This window comes from Trachymyrmex septentrionalis, unplaced genomic scaffold, assembly GCF_001594115.1.
Source record: "Trachymyrmex septentrionalis isolate Tsep2-gDNA-1 unplaced genomic scaffold, Tsep1.0 scaffold5, whole genome shotgun sequence".
Taxonomy (NCBI): Eukaryota; Metazoa; Arthropoda; class Insecta; order Hymenoptera; family Formicidae; genus Trachymyrmex; species Trachymyrmex septentrionalis.
The window spans coordinates 300,105-319,324 of NW_017305672.1; the positions used below are offsets into that span (position 1 = coordinate 300,105).

The window sequence follows — 19,220 nt, forward strand, 5'->3', positions numbered from 1 at the left end:
TTTATAAAAATTCTGAAAATGATTTTGGTGCGCAGTTGTAGTACTGGATATGTACTTAAAATCATGCCGAAACATTTTTTTAGCGCAAGATGTAGCATAGACTGATAAGAACTTTTCGTTACTGGATTATGAATTCAAATTGCATTAAATTAAAAATAGTTAATATTTATAAATATTTTAATAGATCAAGGATATTAGGGGAACAAGTACCAGAAATATTATATTACTCGTATATAAGTGGACATATAACTTCTATAGAATACTCTCGTAATATCAAAAATTATTATATGATATTCTCAAAATATTATAATAACTTATTTTAATTTTTTAATAATATCCATATAATATTCTAGGAATATTTTGCGCTTATGACATAAATAATTTTGATACAAGTTGGTTAGCTATGGAATGATACTAATTATGCTACAGGTAAAAGTTTTTTGAATATTTAAAGAACGAATGTTTTTCATAAAAAACAGAAAGCAGAAAGATGGTTAAAATAAGAATTAGGAAAGAGTTAAAATAAGATAGAAAATAAAGATTAGAATAAGAGTTGAATATGGAATACTATCAATTATATCACGTTTACGAAGAAAACGACAATGATTTGCTCAGGTTAAATTGTGATCAAGTTGAGGGACTTGAACGCGTTACTTACAATTAGTAACGTGTTCTTGGGATGTCCAAAATGTATGCGGCACTGAATAAGTCCTTTAATCTAATTACAATCTGCGCAGATCGTGGTCGTTTTCTCCGTGAATAGTATACGTGATATATTATAGTATACGGTAAAGATCCTTTAGAGTCTAGACACAAGCTGCAGTTTTGTATGCAGGGTAGTATTATAGTTTTGAAAAAAATCTACGAAGAGACCATACATTTATTATTCCTTTTTCTTTCTCATTCTGTTTTATCGATTCTCATTCTTTTTCTATTTCTCTCTCTCTTAGGAATTGTTAAAACATAGCGGACTAATTAAAAGGCTTTCTCAATCAAACTCCTATTAGAGAGTTTTTAGTATATAGTGCTCTTCACACATATCGGACATGCACACATTTCGTCACTAGAAGGATGTTAAAATGAGACCGATGTTCACAAAGGTGTAAATAACAGAAATAGCGCTTTTTATAGATTTTGACCTCTTGAATTAATACGATAATGTTAATAAAAAGTTCGGGATTGATAAAGAACACTTTGAAAATTGAATATGAAATATTTAAACAAATTTCAATATTTGTGCTTACTCTTCAAGGTGTTTCCTTAAATGCCATAAACTTTTTAATAATTTTATCATATTTAGGAGGTAAAAAAAATACTATTTCTTACATTCTTTTGAGCAAAAGAATCAGGTCAGACCTTTTTTAATATCTTTCAAAAAAGAGCAGATTTTTCCAAAAAAAGATGTAAGTAAAAGCACTAGTATTTTTTCTAGATTTCGATCTTCTGAATATAATAAAATTATTAAAATATTCGTGACTTTCAGAAAATATCTTGAAAAGTAAGCAAGAATATTGAAATTTGTTTATATATATTATGTTTATGCTCAATTTTCAAGATGTTCCCTATGATCTCAAACTTTTTATTAACATTGTATTCAAAAGGTCAAAATCTATAGAAAACGTTATTCCTTTTACTTACACATTTGTGGAAAAACAAACAAAAATTGGCCTTTTTTTAACATTCTTCTTTAGTTTAATTATGTTATTTGAAAGTCACCTTCAAAATCTCCGAGCTAGACTATGATACAAAATTAATATCAATATACTTCTCAAAATTACGTAAATAAAGAGTACACACTTGTAAAACTGTGTGCAATCTAGAAAACTGAAATGCAGCTTTTACGACACTGTAGTAACACTAATGATTAGTGGCTATGTTATAACATCTAAACAGCCTATGAAGAAATAATTTTGATGATCACCTTAAGAATGCAGCAAACTAAACAAGATCATGATATTTCACATCTTTTATATTCCTGCATTCTCTTTTCTTCCATAAAAATTCTTCTTCTAAACTAAAAATGAGAGTGTGCAACTGATTTCATATATTAACTTTTCATTTGATATGTCGATTTGGTAAACGTTTTTTTTTATGTATATAAGTAGAAAATTTAATTTTAAAATAAAGAATGTTCACACACATACAAATTCGTGAATTGTCGTGCATTCGCGTTTTTGATAAATCGTCTTGTTTATTGAAATATTTGTTTTATATTTCTACAGCACAAATATATTGATTGATGAATATATTGCAGTAATTCAAAGATATACGAGTATGCTCACTAACGTTTTCGCAATTGATTATTTAAATCTCTTCATTTTTCAGTTATCAAATTTGATTAATGCAGAGAATTATCCCTTCAACTTAGCAATCCAGTCACTATGACGCATAAGCGCAATTCCACATCTCATTATAATGCTGCACGCGAGACATTCCTCGCATTCGGGACAAAATCTTAAGCCGGCGCGTCTCGACGGGCGCGTAAAGTGGTATGAAGGGCAACGCATTTGGAATGACTGTCATGCGCGGGAATGCCATTCGGGTGTCATGTAGAACGAAGCGATTGCCTGCGGAATAGGCACGGCGACGTGCACTTGGAGAGTACTGCGCTTGGTCCTCCTGAGTTCAGAGAGCATGGGTTATGAGCTACTGAGCTTTTCAGATTATGTCCCGCGAAATCCCGCGTCTAAGTCTAGTCTTAGTTCGGGATAGACTCTACACCAGATTTAAATCTAGCTGCTGGGTTGCGTGGGATAGCTGGGGGATTTCATCTTAAGCACATCCCGGAGTACCGGATTTCCGTCTTGAGTAATTTCTAGTGGCTGCGTGAAGTTATTGGTTTCCTGCGGATGCAAGATTCATGCAAGTTTATTAACAAGTAATCGTCGATGTCTAGAAATAGAGAAATGCATCAACGAATTTTTTTTATCGAGAACTTAATGATGAAATAAAGTGTAAAATATTGGCTTTTATTCAACAATTATCATTTAAATTAATTTTTATCGATCGCGAGAGAGTGTACGTTTTTATTTAAATTAGAGGAATTAGTTATTTTATATGAAAAAAATGTATGTTATTAAAATTATTTGAATATGCTTATTTTCCTCAAAATTAGAACAATTTATACATAGGTACATTATAATATTGTCGTAAATGTAATATTTTATTTTTACCTTTGCGTCATATTTTACCCATATTCTAGAGCGCGCGATTCTTACTAATCCAATATTATTGTAACATTATATGGATAGTATAAATCAATAACTTTATAAAAATCGTATTGTATAAAACTTGGTGAGTGATTGATTTTGTCTCTAATATTTGAAGAATTGAATTGGATCAATATGGATTATTTTATAAAAATGTTCTTATAAAATTCAACTAAATCTTCCGTAATAAGTCTGAAAAGAATTAATAAGTATGAAAATTCTGGAAAGATTTTAAAAAATATTACGACACTTATGTTAATTCATCTCGACAATGTTTAATATTTCCTTATGGACATTTAAAAAATTAAAAGACGTAGTGCGTAAAATACATTTTGTAGAGCTTTTTCAAATACGAGATAAGCCGGAAGAGAAAGAAGAGCGAATGTTACGACGTCGTTGCTACCGCGACGAGAAAAAAGGTATTTCCTTCATGGGAATTGTCATCTTAACTGTCGAAAAGCTATTAAGTCGTTGAGCGTTCTACAAAATTGAGAGCTCAACGACAGTGATAACGATAACTATTTGGGAAACCTATAAAAACAAACATTTGTATATTTCTACCAACAAAAGAGAATTTAATAAGTGAGCTCGGGCATATGTAGATATACCTGTTCCGTTTAGATAAAATTATAATATAAAGAAAATAAAGAGCGTATTCTGTAATAATTGAATATAGATTACATCTTAAAACATGATTTTAATTGGGATAATATTGAAATTTTTGATGAAAAGCCTTGCGTAAACGTTTGATTTTGGAGATGCATTATATTAAAAAATATTTATATTAAAAAATAAAAAAATAGTCTTAATCTGCAGACAGATACACAGTTTATATACCGATTATACATAAGATTTGTCTTTATGATATCACGATTATTTATTAACTTTTTTTTCAGTCAATTTTTGTTTGTCGAAGCAATTATTTTTAATTCTTGACTTGATATTTTTATATTATCATTTTTAATCTTCTTGACGAGTCATTCCTTTTATGTCACATTTACATCTCATCATTTATTATTATATAATTATTAACTATTATAACTATTGTAAACAAACATCTTATCAACATCATACGAGAGATAATTGTATGGCTATTTGAGTGAGTTGTATCAAAATGATGAATTTGCTTGCTCATTTTATAAGATTTTTTAAACAATTTATTTTTGTTTCATTAGAATTTCTGAAATTTTCAACAATCGATTTTTTAACTCTACGAGCAATTTTCTCTATAAATGATGCATCTAGTTTCATCTAATTCGTGTATTATTATCATACTTGTCTATTTTAATTGCGTTTTTTTTGTTTTTATTATTATTGCGTTTATTCGAATGTCTGAAGATGGCTGAGTAAAAAATCCGAATGTAATATTATTGATTATAATGTTCATATTTAATTACGGATTGTTATATTAAACGTTGTATTCTCATGTTATAAATTTTGAATCTAATTCTTATATGCCCTTTATTTTCTTTATGTTAATATTATATTTGATGTTAAGAGTTCATTGTTCTTGCTAATTTAGATAAAATTATACAAATAAAAATAAATTATATGTTAATGTATTTTAGATAAAGATGATTTAATTTTAAGTTTATGCTGACAAAGATTAAATTAAGTCGTTTTAATTAGGTAATGTTAAGACAATATCTATTTTAAGTAAAACAATTTAAGATACAGAGACAATATGTAGATATATTATATTTATAGTTTTATTTATAACTTAAATGTATAGAAACAGGAGTCAAATGTTCTGTCTGACAAGTGGTTTGACATAACTTGTCAGATATAATTTCTGTGTGTTACATACATCAGTTGTCCAGGTGCATCATTGACGCCAATGGTAGCAAGATATAATTAAAAAAATTTGTTTTACATATGGATAAAAAGTAAAACTCTAATTCTTTAGATTTAGATATTAACTAATATCTAAACTAATATCTCAACTATTCTAAACGTGAAAGTATTTTAATGTTAATATCAAATTTAGATATTAACAGGATGAATGAGAGTACAGCGTGGTTCATTGTAAGCAATATAATAAAGTAAACATTATTTTACACTTTTATTCCATAGTTAGCGATGTAAAATAGACAACTAACCATGGAATAAAAAAAGTAAGTAATTTTGGCTTTATTTCTTTGTAAACCGTGAACCATGCTGTGCTCTCATTCGTCCTATTGGTATCTACAGTTGGTTTTAATCGCGAGAGTATAATTGTACATTTGGATTGGTTTAATGTGGTAAAAGTACTTTTTTTTAAATGTAAATAGAAAAATGAAGGCAATATAGGCGATAATGTTGACATGCATCAAGTCAATGCTCAAAATTACAAATCCTGACAGCATCAATCTATCAACATTAAATATAAATATTATTTTATAAAAAATATTTTAAAATCCTACGATGATGCGTACTAAATTTGTTTATATATCGAGATAATTTGAAAAAGAGAAAAATGATCTGGTTGGATTAAATAGTAATTCTGGTGAAAAATAGACGAATTAGAATTTTCTGGTTAAATCTATTAGGATTTTATTTGAGATAACTAGAATTCTGATTGATATAATTATTCTAGTTAAAATAAGAATTCTAGTAGATTTTACCAGAAATATTGTATCAACCAAAATTCTTTCTAATTTGAACTAGAATTCTAATAAATTTATCCAGAAAATTTTGATTCATCCATTTTCAACCAGAAATTTTTTTCAGTGCACTTGTATTATCTAAGATAAAGGTGGAAATAATATATTTTAATAATCTAGATAAAAATAAGGTGACATTTTTTTATTTACATAATTTTCTAGATAATTCGATCACTGCAACATACCCTATGTAGGATATTAAGTAAGTTATACTTTACTCGGCAAAAAAATGTCTTATTTTAACAATTTCTTTACAGAAAAATTGCGATATACAGATTTTATTATTAAATACTACTATACAGATTTATCTAAAAAAGTTGGCGGGCTGCCAACACAATTTGCCGACAATTTTGCCGTAGTTATGTATCTTTTATTTTACAGAGAAATCATTTTTGTTCTATTCCAATCGATTATGCCTCATTACGTTTTAGAATCTTCGAAATCGTATATGTGGCTTGATGCCTGGAAGCGTCGAAGTTATGAAGACATAGCGGAAGCCATTGTGGATGATTACCGTGGTTTTCTCGAGCCTCAGAGACAGTGATTGCCATTTCTCTAGTACACTACATTGAACATACTTGCGTAAACTTGTGTGGCTTCACAGTCTTCACAGTCAAAACGCGCTTCTCTCTAGGCGCACGTGCAGGTTCAGGTGGTAAGAAGGGAGAGACGGAGAGAAGACGAGTTTAGTTTGCCGGTGAAATTTATTGGGTCGGAAATGATTCCATTACCGCACGCCAAAATGGGTTACGCCACTCCTCGGCGTAGATGAATCCGGCATGAACTGCTTCGCGGATGCAATCGCGTAACCCTCTCGTCTTGTACACTAAAATATCTTTAGACGAGAGATTCGAGGTCCGGATGATTAGAGAAAGCAACGGCGTGTTGCGATTGAAATACAACACAAGGAATGAAGTAAGACTCGAGTCTCCTACTTTTCCAAGATCATAGATGAAGATGAAATTGTAGATGAAAGAGTTCTTTCATTCTCGTACTTTCAAATGCGACGGCATTTTGGATGTTATTTTTGAATAAATGTAAAAAAGAAAATCGCGTCTAGATTCTTTTACGTTTGAAAATTGAACTGAAAATGTTAAAAGGTTTTAAAAATATTGAGTATAAACTCTGCAATTTTACCTGAAAATGACATGCAGTGTATACGCAGAATGAAATTTCACGTATTTCTAATTCCGTAGGAACTCCAAAGAAACAATTGGAGAATGCAAATTTTGCCGATGTAGTAAAACGACAGTGACGCTGACGGTAATATACCTATAGGTACAGCATAGTACGAAATTTTTATGTTCAAGATAGAGATATCAATGGATATATTGAAAGAGCAAAAAGAATACAACAAATATCATTTAAATCAAGTTTAATCCTGGCACAACTAGCCATCAGTCATTTTCAATTTTGTTCCATCTATCTACGTTGGTCTGCGTGACCATAACCTTGGCCAGAATGTTAGTTTGATTGACCGATCGCTTGGGAATCATTCTTATAGCTGACACGTACGCGGTGAGCGCTTTATTATGTCGCTGTCTACTTTATTATTATCGCTATTTATTATGAAATTCACTTTACTTGCTTGTTCTAGCGTTTTCTTAATCTTAATATTAATACACTACAATCCATTACAGATTTGTAAATTAATTATTTGTGCTAACTTTGTTCTTTTTTCTGTTATAGGTAAGTATCCCTTGCATTAGGATCATATTGATCATCCCAAGGTCGGTGAGTGACAAATACAGTTTTGTTAAAGATAATACAAATCAATATAAAAATTCTTGATAACGATCAATAAAACGAATAAAAAGAGATGTTAGAATAATAACAATTTAATTATAGTTAATACATAAAAATTAATTCCATTTATGTATTAATTATGATTAAATTGTTATTATTCTAACATTACTTTTTGCTCGTTTATTAGTCATTATCAAGAATTTTTATATTGCTTTGCAAATTGTCGAGTGTTATATAAATCATATTTTTTTTAATAGCATCTATGGATATACAAGATATTCCAAAACGTGACGTAAAATACTATAGCAATATAATTTTCGAAAAATTATAATAAGTAAGAAAGTTATTTGTAAATTTTTATTTTAAGTAATAGTTTTTTGGATATAGAGTTTTAAATAAAATTATGTTGAGAGAGATTGATTGATTGATTGATAACAGATTTATTATTGTCCTGGCCACAACGAGCCGTGGACAAAAATTCAACAACGGCACCCTGCCGTTACAATATTTCGGGCAGGATGCAACGATACAATATACGCTGGTGTCTCTGCAACATGGCAGCATAACGCAAACATATCAGTACTCAATATAAACCCATCAACTATATAATTAGCTACTCTGCTATAATCGCATATTTATCTAATTCTAAACCTAAAATTAAACTTAGCCTTTTAAATCATTCAGTTCTCTGGTCTATTGTTTGCTGTAGTACAAGGTCAGCTAAATAGCAATTTTTAGCTGCTTTTAACGCGTTTTTAATATCGCGGCGCATATTTCTATATTGTTCTAGAAGAAGCTGATTACGCATTCGCTTTGCGCGCAGGTACAATTTATCACGCTCTTTAATTCTAGCTCTTAAATCAGGCGTGAACCACGGTAACGAGCGATGAAAAATACGTTTAGTGACGAGTGGCGCGTGTCGGTTTAAAACTTCCGTGATACATTCATATAGTATACTAAGACTACGCGTACATTCATTATTTTCATGGTTAGCTTCGGAGTGACTATGACGCCTCCACCCAGAATATAAGAGAGAGAGAGAGAGAGAGAGAGAGAGATTTTTTACAGCTTCAAATAAAGAAGTGGCCGTCTAAACATAATTGGTTTAAATTTTTATTATTTCAAAAAATGTTGTGTAAAATAAAAATTTACAAATAATGTTTTTTTAATTTATCGAGAACTTTCTTGCTAAAATATTTTGAATCGTGAATTTTGGGTCACCCTGTATAAAACTTGGTATTATTTAATATCATGCAAATTTTATTTATTGACTAAGATCTATTTGATTGATAATTGAAACGATGAAACTTCAATTTCTCTTCTCTCCCAAATTCCTCCGACAAACTTTTTGACGAATCGCAATACTCTAAACGATTTTAATGCGATATTAATTTATCATGTTGTTATTTCATTATGTTCATTATTGAAACGATCGTGATCGGCGTAATAAGCATAATCTTGCACAAAGATGTACGATTAAGCCTCTATTGGAAAATACCGCAAAATATTAGGAAAGGATATCATGCATAATATAATTAGCGATTGATGGAATTTAAATAAGAATTCCTCCAAATTCCGCGCGCGGTATGAATGAAATTCCGCAGCGAAAACGTTAAATCATTCGCCTTTCCTCTCTGGCGGATCGATATTATTTCGTATCTCGGTATTCGGCCGGTAGTAACAAAGAGGCTTAATTATTTAATCAAGATATTAAATTATTCAGATCGTTGCGCAAATACGGAGTCTTCGTCGTATCACTTGCGAACGATATTTTTTTTCACAGCGACCGAGGCTAAGGGTCGAAGGGCATCGAGAAATAGGGGGCATTCCTTGAATTATGCTGTCGAAAGGTAGATTTTGTTTTTCGCATCGAGGTCGAGCCTCGTTCCCACGAACATAGAACCTGGCTGGGAACATAGAGGCCCGTTCTGCGGGACGAGATATACGAGCGCGCCGGAAATTCGGCGGGGACGTTGTATTCCCAGGCCGCGTGAAAAGTTATTTCAATTTTTCAAGTAGGCGAAAATGTCATTTATCAATGTCGCCCGTACTCTTTTTAATAATGTTGCGTTAAAGTGATGAGAAGAAAATAAACTCAAATCTTGCTACGCCAAAATAAGCATACTAATTGTAAGTTGTATTATAGAGGAATGACAAAATGATTAATACCGAATTAATCTCAGAATGCAAAACCGATTTTCTTGTTTTTTACCATGTAGAGTAATCGTTCTCAAAATCATCATTTATAGCATGAGTTTGACCTGAGAATTGATTATGTCATCAACTGGGATGAAGGAAACTTTCTAGAATTAAAACTTTTTGAAATTAAGACTAGAGAAAAAGATCGCTCAAATTAACGTTAAAATTAATTGAGGTCGCGAAAAATGGTTCAAGTTCTCATTTTCGATTCTAAATGTTCTCAGAAAAATTAAACTGTTAGAGAAATTACGTTTCTTGAAGATCTGCTTGCATTTGCTTAGGCAAAATTATTAGTGGATGTTAAAATCGCTAATTCTTATAAAAGAACGTAATGATATATGAAATATTCTATTGATATACACATAAAATTGCAACATTAAATTATTTTTATAACATGATATTCAATTTTTTTTATCTAATCGAAATTAATTTTTCTGCGCGATTCTTTAAGTATTTCCCCGTATATTTCCTCGACTATTTGAGAAGAAACCACTACAGCAAGCTCGGGTGGTCGATAAATAACGGCGAAGGTGTTAAATGGATGACGTATCAGAGCAATAAACGACGTGACTGCGTTAAGTCGCTCTACCTCGTAATTAAATCTCTGTAAATTGAATTAGTGCGTAACCAGGTCCACGAAGTGGAATATAATGTACCAAAAGTGCAACGAAAATACTCTATCTTTGACAAATCTCGGATTCAACTTCCATTTAGAATTGGAAACCGAAATTTTATAATATTTATCTTCGTGTAACTTACATATTTATTATACATTTAAATATTTAAGATTAAAGATTTATTATACATATTAAAAGTATAGTTTATGATTTCAATGTTATTAACATTTTTTCAATTAATGAAAAATTTACTAAATTAGTAATGTAAAATTTACGTAAGTATACTTCCCATATAATTTAAACGATTCTTTCCAATTTTAGATCACTCTTTGTTTATTTTTGCTTTGCTATATTATCATGATATAATTCTTTCTTGCGATGTAATAAATCGATGTCAAATAATCTATTACATTTTATTGCTGTGCATATTTTATTAAAAATCTTAAAAAGTGTTATTAATTAAAGTAAAACAAATGACATTGATGATAAAATTCAAAACGCAACTACGATTTGACAAAGAGTGAAGAGACTAGATTAGCCTCAAAGTGCATGTGCTAGTAATACGATTGCATCGCGCATCGGTCGCATCTCGGCATTCTCGTCCCGGCGATTTATCGTCTCGCTGGCGACCTTGGCTTCCCATTACGCGCCGATCCTGACCGCGGCTTTCATCCGTGAAAAATAGTCGGCGAATGACGTTAAACGGCTAACATATTACGAGGCTAACCGCCGCGGGCGGTCGCTTCGGCCGTATCGCCCCGAGAGAAGCTCCACTCCTCAATTAAATTCCCCTGGGAGAATTAAATCACGCGCGAGAGGATAGCGGCACTTCTACGGTCGATGGGAAACTCTCCTCTCGGGAAGATGGTAGACAGGTGGCAAAATCGAGGGAAGAGAAGGGAGGAGATAGAAGGTAGCTGGAGGAGTAGGAAGACACTGTGAAAATGATTTAATTAAATCGATTATTAAAGGGGGCCGTGATCCGCTCGAGAGTCGACAGCTACCTTCATTGCGCGCGCGTAAGTCACGATATTATGCAAAATGATGTAAAACTATTTCGTAATCTTTACGGTCGCGATGTTGCTCGCATTCGTTCTCCGACCAAGTAGTAAACGTGCGTGTCGTGCCAGCCCGCTTTATTGCCGCTTGTTGCCACTTCGGTGTTGCATTTTGACATTCTCCAGGAGGAAAGGAATCTCGATGTGGTTGACCCTCATGGATCTCTATTTAATCTTAATTTAAGATTATCTTAACACACACACAAATAAAGAAGGTAAATTATAAGATAGAAATTGTTAATTTTAGAAGCATTTATGCAGCAATTATGCAGCATTTTCAGTTAAAATATAAAAAATATTATGTAGATAATATAATTAGATTTTAAAACTATTTTATAATGGTTTTAGGTTTTAGAACTAATTATTATACTTGCTTTGTTATTGTCCTCGCAAAGTATATTTTTTTATTTCACTATATAATACTCGTATATAGGTACAACCTCTGTTTTATAATCGTAAGTATAAAGCATCTTTAATTTCAGGCTAAAAATTGTATTTCTTTTAAATAAACAAAACATTGTTTTTTTCGTTGAAAATATGTTCTTAATGTTTTGAACATATTTGAAATAATATTTAAAGAAAACATGTTTTAAACAGTACTTTTAAAAAGCTTGTTTAATATATTATTAAAACATTCTAATATTCATAGATTATTATTATTCCAAGTAATTTCAAGATCATCTTAAGCAAAGTCTTAAGAATCTTAAGAACTTAATTAAGATGCTAATTCGAGATACTCTTCAATTGCGGTCGGATTTCCAATGTTTCCACCAACCTCCTTGATAGTCAAAATATGCTTTTGATCGATTTTACTTTTAATAATACCTCATCCATCGATGATATACCAAATTCGTATTCTAATGTACATTGCCAGTGAAAATCTATAGTATACGTAATATGCACTATAGATTTTTAGGTCATTGTCTGTTTAACGCTCACAATGCTTAAGAATTATTTTATTCCTGTTTGTCAAATGTTAAACAAAGACAAATGATGCTCATGAGCGTTGTGAACATGTATCGAACCACGGCGTCCATGGCTCCATGTTTTCAGATGGCAGTGTATTGGAATACCGCCATAAATCATAATCAATTTTATGAGAAATACACATTATATACAAAAATAAATATATAGATATTATTTGTCTAAAATCTATGTTAAACAATTAAAAAAAACACGTGATTTAAACATGTTTAAAATTTGTTTAAAACATATGTCTGTTTAAAACAGTACAGTGTTTAAAATATGTTTTAAACATTTATTTTAAATACAAATATTTTAAATATAACAACCCTATTTAATTTGTTATATATTCTTGAGAAAAATGATAATAAAAGTTAAAGTAAGACTAACAAAGTATTGAAAAATTGTTATGAAAAGAAATTTTTTAATAACACTGTTTTTAATTTAATTTTTTGTATAGAATATAGAAAATTTATAGAGTGCTTTATTTTTGTACTTCTTCGCTCATTTGTGTTGAACATTTTTCACTCAATGTTTACTTAATATTGAATAGATTAGACTGTAATTTTGAATCCGTAAGATACTATCTATAAATATCTACTATTTATAAATATCTCTTATCTAATTACGATCGAAATTAGCTATCTAATTTTTGTAGATCTCTTATTACTTATACCGCTCTAACTTTCTAAATCTCGTAGAATGAAATCTTACTCGAAGCGACTGAAAATTTAACCTGTCTTGAAAAAAGATTGAAAATATGGCCACTCTTGTTCAAAAGTAGCAGATTTTCACTTTTTTTAAAGTAAGATTTACTCTTTTAGAATGAGATTCACTCCGAAGGAATGATTTTTTTGGAGTGAGCTTTCATCTATCCTGATATTACACTCCAAAAAAGGGGTTGAGATTTCATTCCTTCAGAGTAAATCTCGTTCCAAAAGAATAAATCTCTTTAAAAAGAGTGAAAATCTGCCGAATGACAATAAGTGATGAACAAGAGTATTCGTATTTTTATTTTTTTTTCAAAATAGACTAAATTTTTATCCTCTTTAAGTGAGATTTTACTCCACGAGATTTAGAGAGAATACTTTTCCAAATTTAGCCTTTTATTTTTCAAAAACGTTAGGTTTTTTTCAATTATACTCAAAATTAACTGCTTTTCTTTTATCGCGTTACCCTAGTCTTTGGTAGTGGCGCTTAATTAGCCCGAGGCATCTAATATCTCAAGACAATTCTAGCTAGCGCTTGAATATCCCAACAGTTTAAACGAGGAATTAATTTTCTGAAACACACACGGAATGTTCATCGGTACGGGTGTATTTTCGTATAGGTTTCTGCATGGTTATAAAGTATTTTTTTGTAGGTTGGGGATCATGCTCTTCGAAATTCACCATTGGAGATTTGTTAACCGGCTTGACTCGAATGAGCTTTTGTTTGCACGTGTAAAGCTCTCCGCACGTCGACGAGAGCACGCATCGCTCGCTGTTTCTCTACAAATCACAATCACGTCGGTTTAAGTTCGACTTGGTTAGCCCGATGTAACTCCATCGTGACAATGAAGCCGATACCTGCAGCAATGCTCTTGGGCAGTCATTGTTTCTTTAGACTACATCAAGTCACAATTGTGTTTACATGGCGATTCGATGGGATTCCAATTTACGAAAGAAAATAATAGATGATTAAAGATTTTTGTGCAACCAAAATCTTTTATCGTGCGAATGATTAATAATATTACTGCGATATATTTTCTAAATATAGAATTATGAGAATTATATTATTTTAACGATAAATTATACGAGAAATATCACATAATAATTATATAATAGAGAGAATTTTTTTCAAGTAATTTTTTCGGAAAAAAGTTAACTGTTTTGATATTTTTACTTCTTGGTTTTTTCCAATAATATAAGTAAAAAGGATAATAATAGAATTTACAGTAAAACCATTAATCCTGTCGATCTTAATATAAAATTCGTTATGTTGAAACGATTTTTACAATTTCATAACTTCTATTCTGTAAAAACAAAAGTTGTGCATGTATGTACATAAAAAGTAATATTTTAAATAAAAATTTACACGAAACATGACTAAAATCTAATTATTTTAAAAAATTTTAAGTACAATGTAATTTCACTCAACTATATTAAAAACTGTTGAAAAACTGTTGTCCACACAGTGGACTTCTCTAAATATATATACGTGATGTCTGGTGACCAAACTGACGTGGCACATGTTGATGGATTACATTATAATCTATGGTATAAAAGAGGAAATTATTGAGTGGTTTCCGTCTAGAGTTTCCTCTTTCTCTTCTTTCATCGATGTTTGCTTCTTTTGAAAGATAGTACTTACTTCATTATATATAGAAAAGTGCTCGTGCTTTAAGAAAAGGAAAGATTGATTAATCAAAACGCTTATATAATTTTTTAAAAATCAAAGTTTCAGGTTAGTGAAGTTTTTTTTAAATAGTATTATGTTAAAATAGCTACATATATAATATACGTTTGAAATAAATATTACTATTTTTAAATTTGAATTATTGTATCAATATTATTTTTATTTCATGTTACAGAGTCGAATAAAAATGAAAGTGTACTTAATTGTATTGCACACCAATGCAATTAATATATTTAGAATTGTGCAAGGCACAATATTTTGTGAAATTTTCAATGCATTTAATTCTAATATAGGTAACTCGTAAACTTATTAAATTTTAATAAACGATTTAAGACCTTAATATAAAGATCTTAACGCGTTAAAAATTTGTAAATAAATTTATTTACAGAGATTTTCAACATATTAATATCTCTCTAATAGGATGCCTATAATTGAACATCAAATTATTAAATTGCTTGTCAATTTAATTTGTGATATTACTACAGTAGTTCAGTTGCGTTTGTAATGTCCGTTTCTCCATCAATGATGTAAATTAACTTTAATCTCGGTTCAACTTATTCTTCGTCTTTTTCTAATCATTAGAACTACAAAAAGACGAAGAGTAAATTGAATTGAGATTAAAGTTAATCTACCTTGGTAAAAACGGTCTGAAAAATTAATTGGGCAGTTTAAATGACTACATATACAGTTTATTAAACTTTTTCGAATACAGTGGTGAAAAGATCGTTTAAGTAATGTTTTTTTTTCTTGCGGTTGTTATTATTATCAAAATAAATATACACGAGACAAACTTTTTTACTTAAGACAATGTCTTATTTACAAGAAAAATAATTTTGAATAGATAATGTTGATCCTACATCAAGAAGTTTATTTGTCATCTCTTTGTAGGAAGTTCCACTATCTTATCATTGCTCACTTCCCTTCTTATATAAAACTTCTTTTTACTTTTCAAACATTTAAGGATTTGTACTATGAGTCTCAAATAATGAAGGTAAAAATAAGTCGCGGAGGTCAGTGCGTCAGAAGTTAGAGGCGCACTGGAAAGAGAGAAGAAGTCGTGGGCGGATTTTACATTGCGCCGTCAGTAACTTTCCTCATACTCGGCTGCATAAACGCTCGTGAACATTTATGGGATAATGTTTGCTAGACAGAGAGAGGTTCAAAGTTCAAAGAGTGGCCTGGAAGTTTGATGAAACTGGAAGAAATCTCTCCCGCATGTTAAGCAGGCGCTCTAAGTTCGAATGGCATTTACTTTGGAAGAGGTATTTGGTGAAGTACGTGCTGACGATTGATTTGCGAATGTATGTAACGACGGATATGTGGAACTTCGACTTCTTTCGTGGTATGCGAGGTATTTTATATGCCATATTCTCTGTCATGCACTTGTCTACTGAAAATGCTGAGACATTGAAACATTATTCTTTCTTTACATAAGTAAAAGAAAAGGTTTAACGAATTAAATGTCTCAAAAATATAATTATCTACGAATAATTTATATATATATATATAGGGTGTTTGGAAAATAATAATAAATCTTTCGCATAGAGGCAGAATGGACTAAACTAAGAAGAAAAGTCTTTTACCATTTTGCAATTTTCGCAATACAAGATATTAATTGCTAAAAATTGCCGAAAATTGATCTTTGTTACGTCCGAATTGAAGTTTTTATTTCTAGATTTTATATTTCCTGTTTTGGGGTTAATGCATTTAAGCAATTTACCCGGGGTTTGGAGATCAAATTGTACGGTTAGGATTGTTCGGTGGGGAGAGTGGGATAATTGCTCGGGAGGGTAACCTTGAATCCGGTGCCAAAAAGTTCACGAAGCTTATAGGCGAGTTTACGTGGATCACCCTTTTGAATATTTCGGTATATTCGGTATAATCAGGGAATGGAAGAGTGATCTCCAACGGTTGGAGGGAATATCCGTTAGGTGGGCTTACCGGTTTTATTGATCTAATAATTGTGCCAATTTCTGGAAATAGAGGAAAGGATCGTGGTTTGAATTAATAGCTGATTTGACTTGATACCTCAATCTCTTCTCCTGTTGTCTGCATCCGCCTTTAGTAGGCATGGAGGTAACGCGAAAGAATTATCGTTGTTCCGAAGGAGTGCCGCAAGACGGGGGCCACGCTATTGGCAGCGACAGATTCTCGGATATTCGTATACCTCAATGAATTTGAAATAGAGCAGAGATCTAGGCTTCAGCCGAATTGTTTTAGTATAGTCGTTTAATAAAGAAAAAAAAGGGTTACAAATATAGGAATAAGTTCCGGAAGTTAGCGCGAGGATAGCTCTTACCCACTTCCAGAGTAGTTTCTATCTTTGCTCTTGGTTTACTTCTTCTTTTCCTCTCTACTCGTTTCTGCCTTCGGCAGCTCCTTTTATACTTAAAAATGAGTATGGGAGTGTCCTTTCAGGACCAATCAGTACTCCTTGGAATCTGGTAGGACCTATGCCCGCGCTTGTTTCCTTAAGGCAGCAGGGCTCCGCGCAAGCCTCACTCCCGGCACTACGAGTCTAGTTTTATCTTAATAACGAGAGTTTTAATAATTTATAAAGGTTCGATCTTACTTAACTAATATCCTTATGCGAGGCGAAGTGTGATGACATATTCTAGATTATATTAATAATACATATTTTAAACTGCTACCGTCAAAATATATATTATAACTTCGTAATTCTTGGATAGATTTTAGTTCCATTAGAAATAAAAGGAAAAAATAAAAGATATTCACCCTCGCAGTTGGAAGGTCTTAATTTTTACCATGTACTATTACTTAATTATTAGGTATATATACTATTGTTTAACATTTTTCTGGAAAAAGGCTCTCAACAGAAAAGATTGTCGGTTAGGTATTTTTTGTCTATGTGACGCATAAGGTGTACGAGCGTGAGCTATCTGTTTGTTTGGAATGTTCACAAAAAAGGAACTGAATAGGCCCTCCTATAAAAGGGACGGAAAACCTAAAAATGAAATACTAAACTAGAGATAAGATAAATCATATATTTATAATAAAGAGATAGAGGGTTTTATCGGGATGTAACATCTTCAATAATTTTTTATTCACATACTATCAACTTTACAAAAAAAACTGCAATAGACAAAAATTGTTTATTTTCTTCTCACAGAGCTCTAAGAATGTTTTAAGAATTTTTTTAGAATTTTTTAATACCGTATTTTCTCATAGTGTTAAAAATGAGGAAATGCAGTACCAAAAAGTTCTGAAATAAAAAATCATAAAAAATTCTGAAAAAATTCATAGAGTTCTATGAGAAGAAAATAAACAATTTTTGTCTCTCACAGTTTTTCTATAAAGTGGATTTGAGTAAAAAATTATTGAAGACCAATTTTCGGTCATTTTTAGTGTTACGCCCGGACTCCACAGTTCTTTTCTTCGACTAAAAATTTTTGTCATCATCATAAAAATTATTAACAAGTAATACCGGTAGACCATTTGTTTCTACCAAGAGAAGTTACAATAGCAACGAGCCGAATAACATTTACCTTTTTAAACTAATAATCCGCTCGGAACAGAGTCGTTGGATTAGATTATATTTGAACCAAGTGCCAAATAGGAGAATTTTATCCCGAGGAACAAGAAGAATAAATAGATTAGAATTATAAAACAGCAGTTGTCTGTAATAAATGACACATGTGGCTCTAAACTATTGGACATTCGGCAAATGGTCGATGACGAAAGTTGTTTTAGACACATACCACTGTATCCCATTTCACAACCGATATCCTTAATCCTAATCCTAGATTAGACCAACAGCACACGTGTGCTCTGCACTCGGCACCACTAACTCGCCAATATAAAAAGAGGCCCTCCACGAGGAACGCGTAGTCAGGAGTCGGAAATCAGAAGTCAGTCAGCAGTCAGTAGTCATCAGTCACTTTTCAAACAAAACTCTGTCGGTTTGCGACTACACGCAGTTGTCAGTTATCAGTTGCCAGTTCTCAGTTATTAGTTGTCAGTCGTCAGTTTTTCAAAACAAAACTCCGGTTCGCGAGACGCAGTTCTCACTTGAACTCCATCTCCTTTGGACTTTGAACAAGAGCGATTCGACCGGAGCCTCCGCATCCGAGTGGAAGTGCTGAGACCAAAAAATTTCGGCCGTTAGATCCACCCACATCACACCCCACGCACATGCACACGCACACGCACACGCGCGCGCGCTATAATTTATACTAAATTATAGTGCCTCGTCCGAACCGTCCTTACAAGGGGTGGTTTCGAAGCCGGGCCTATCGGGAGGCACGGAGACTCTTGGACAAGGAGTTCAAGAAATATCTCGGGGGTTCACTAGAACAGGGTTGTCCGGCCGAGGATCACTCACTACCACCACCATCCTCGTCACCACCGACTCAGCCGGCTAATCAGTCT

At 31.8% G+C, this 19,220-nt stretch overlaps 1 protein-coding gene across 4 annotated transcripts in view; it reads left to right on the plus strand.

The window, feature by feature from the left end:
* Positions 1–19,220, plus strand: part of LOC108751578 (venom dipeptidyl peptidase 4) — a 794,336-nt gene that overhangs the window by 234,625 nt on the left and 540,491 nt on the right. The window lies entirely within an intron of this gene.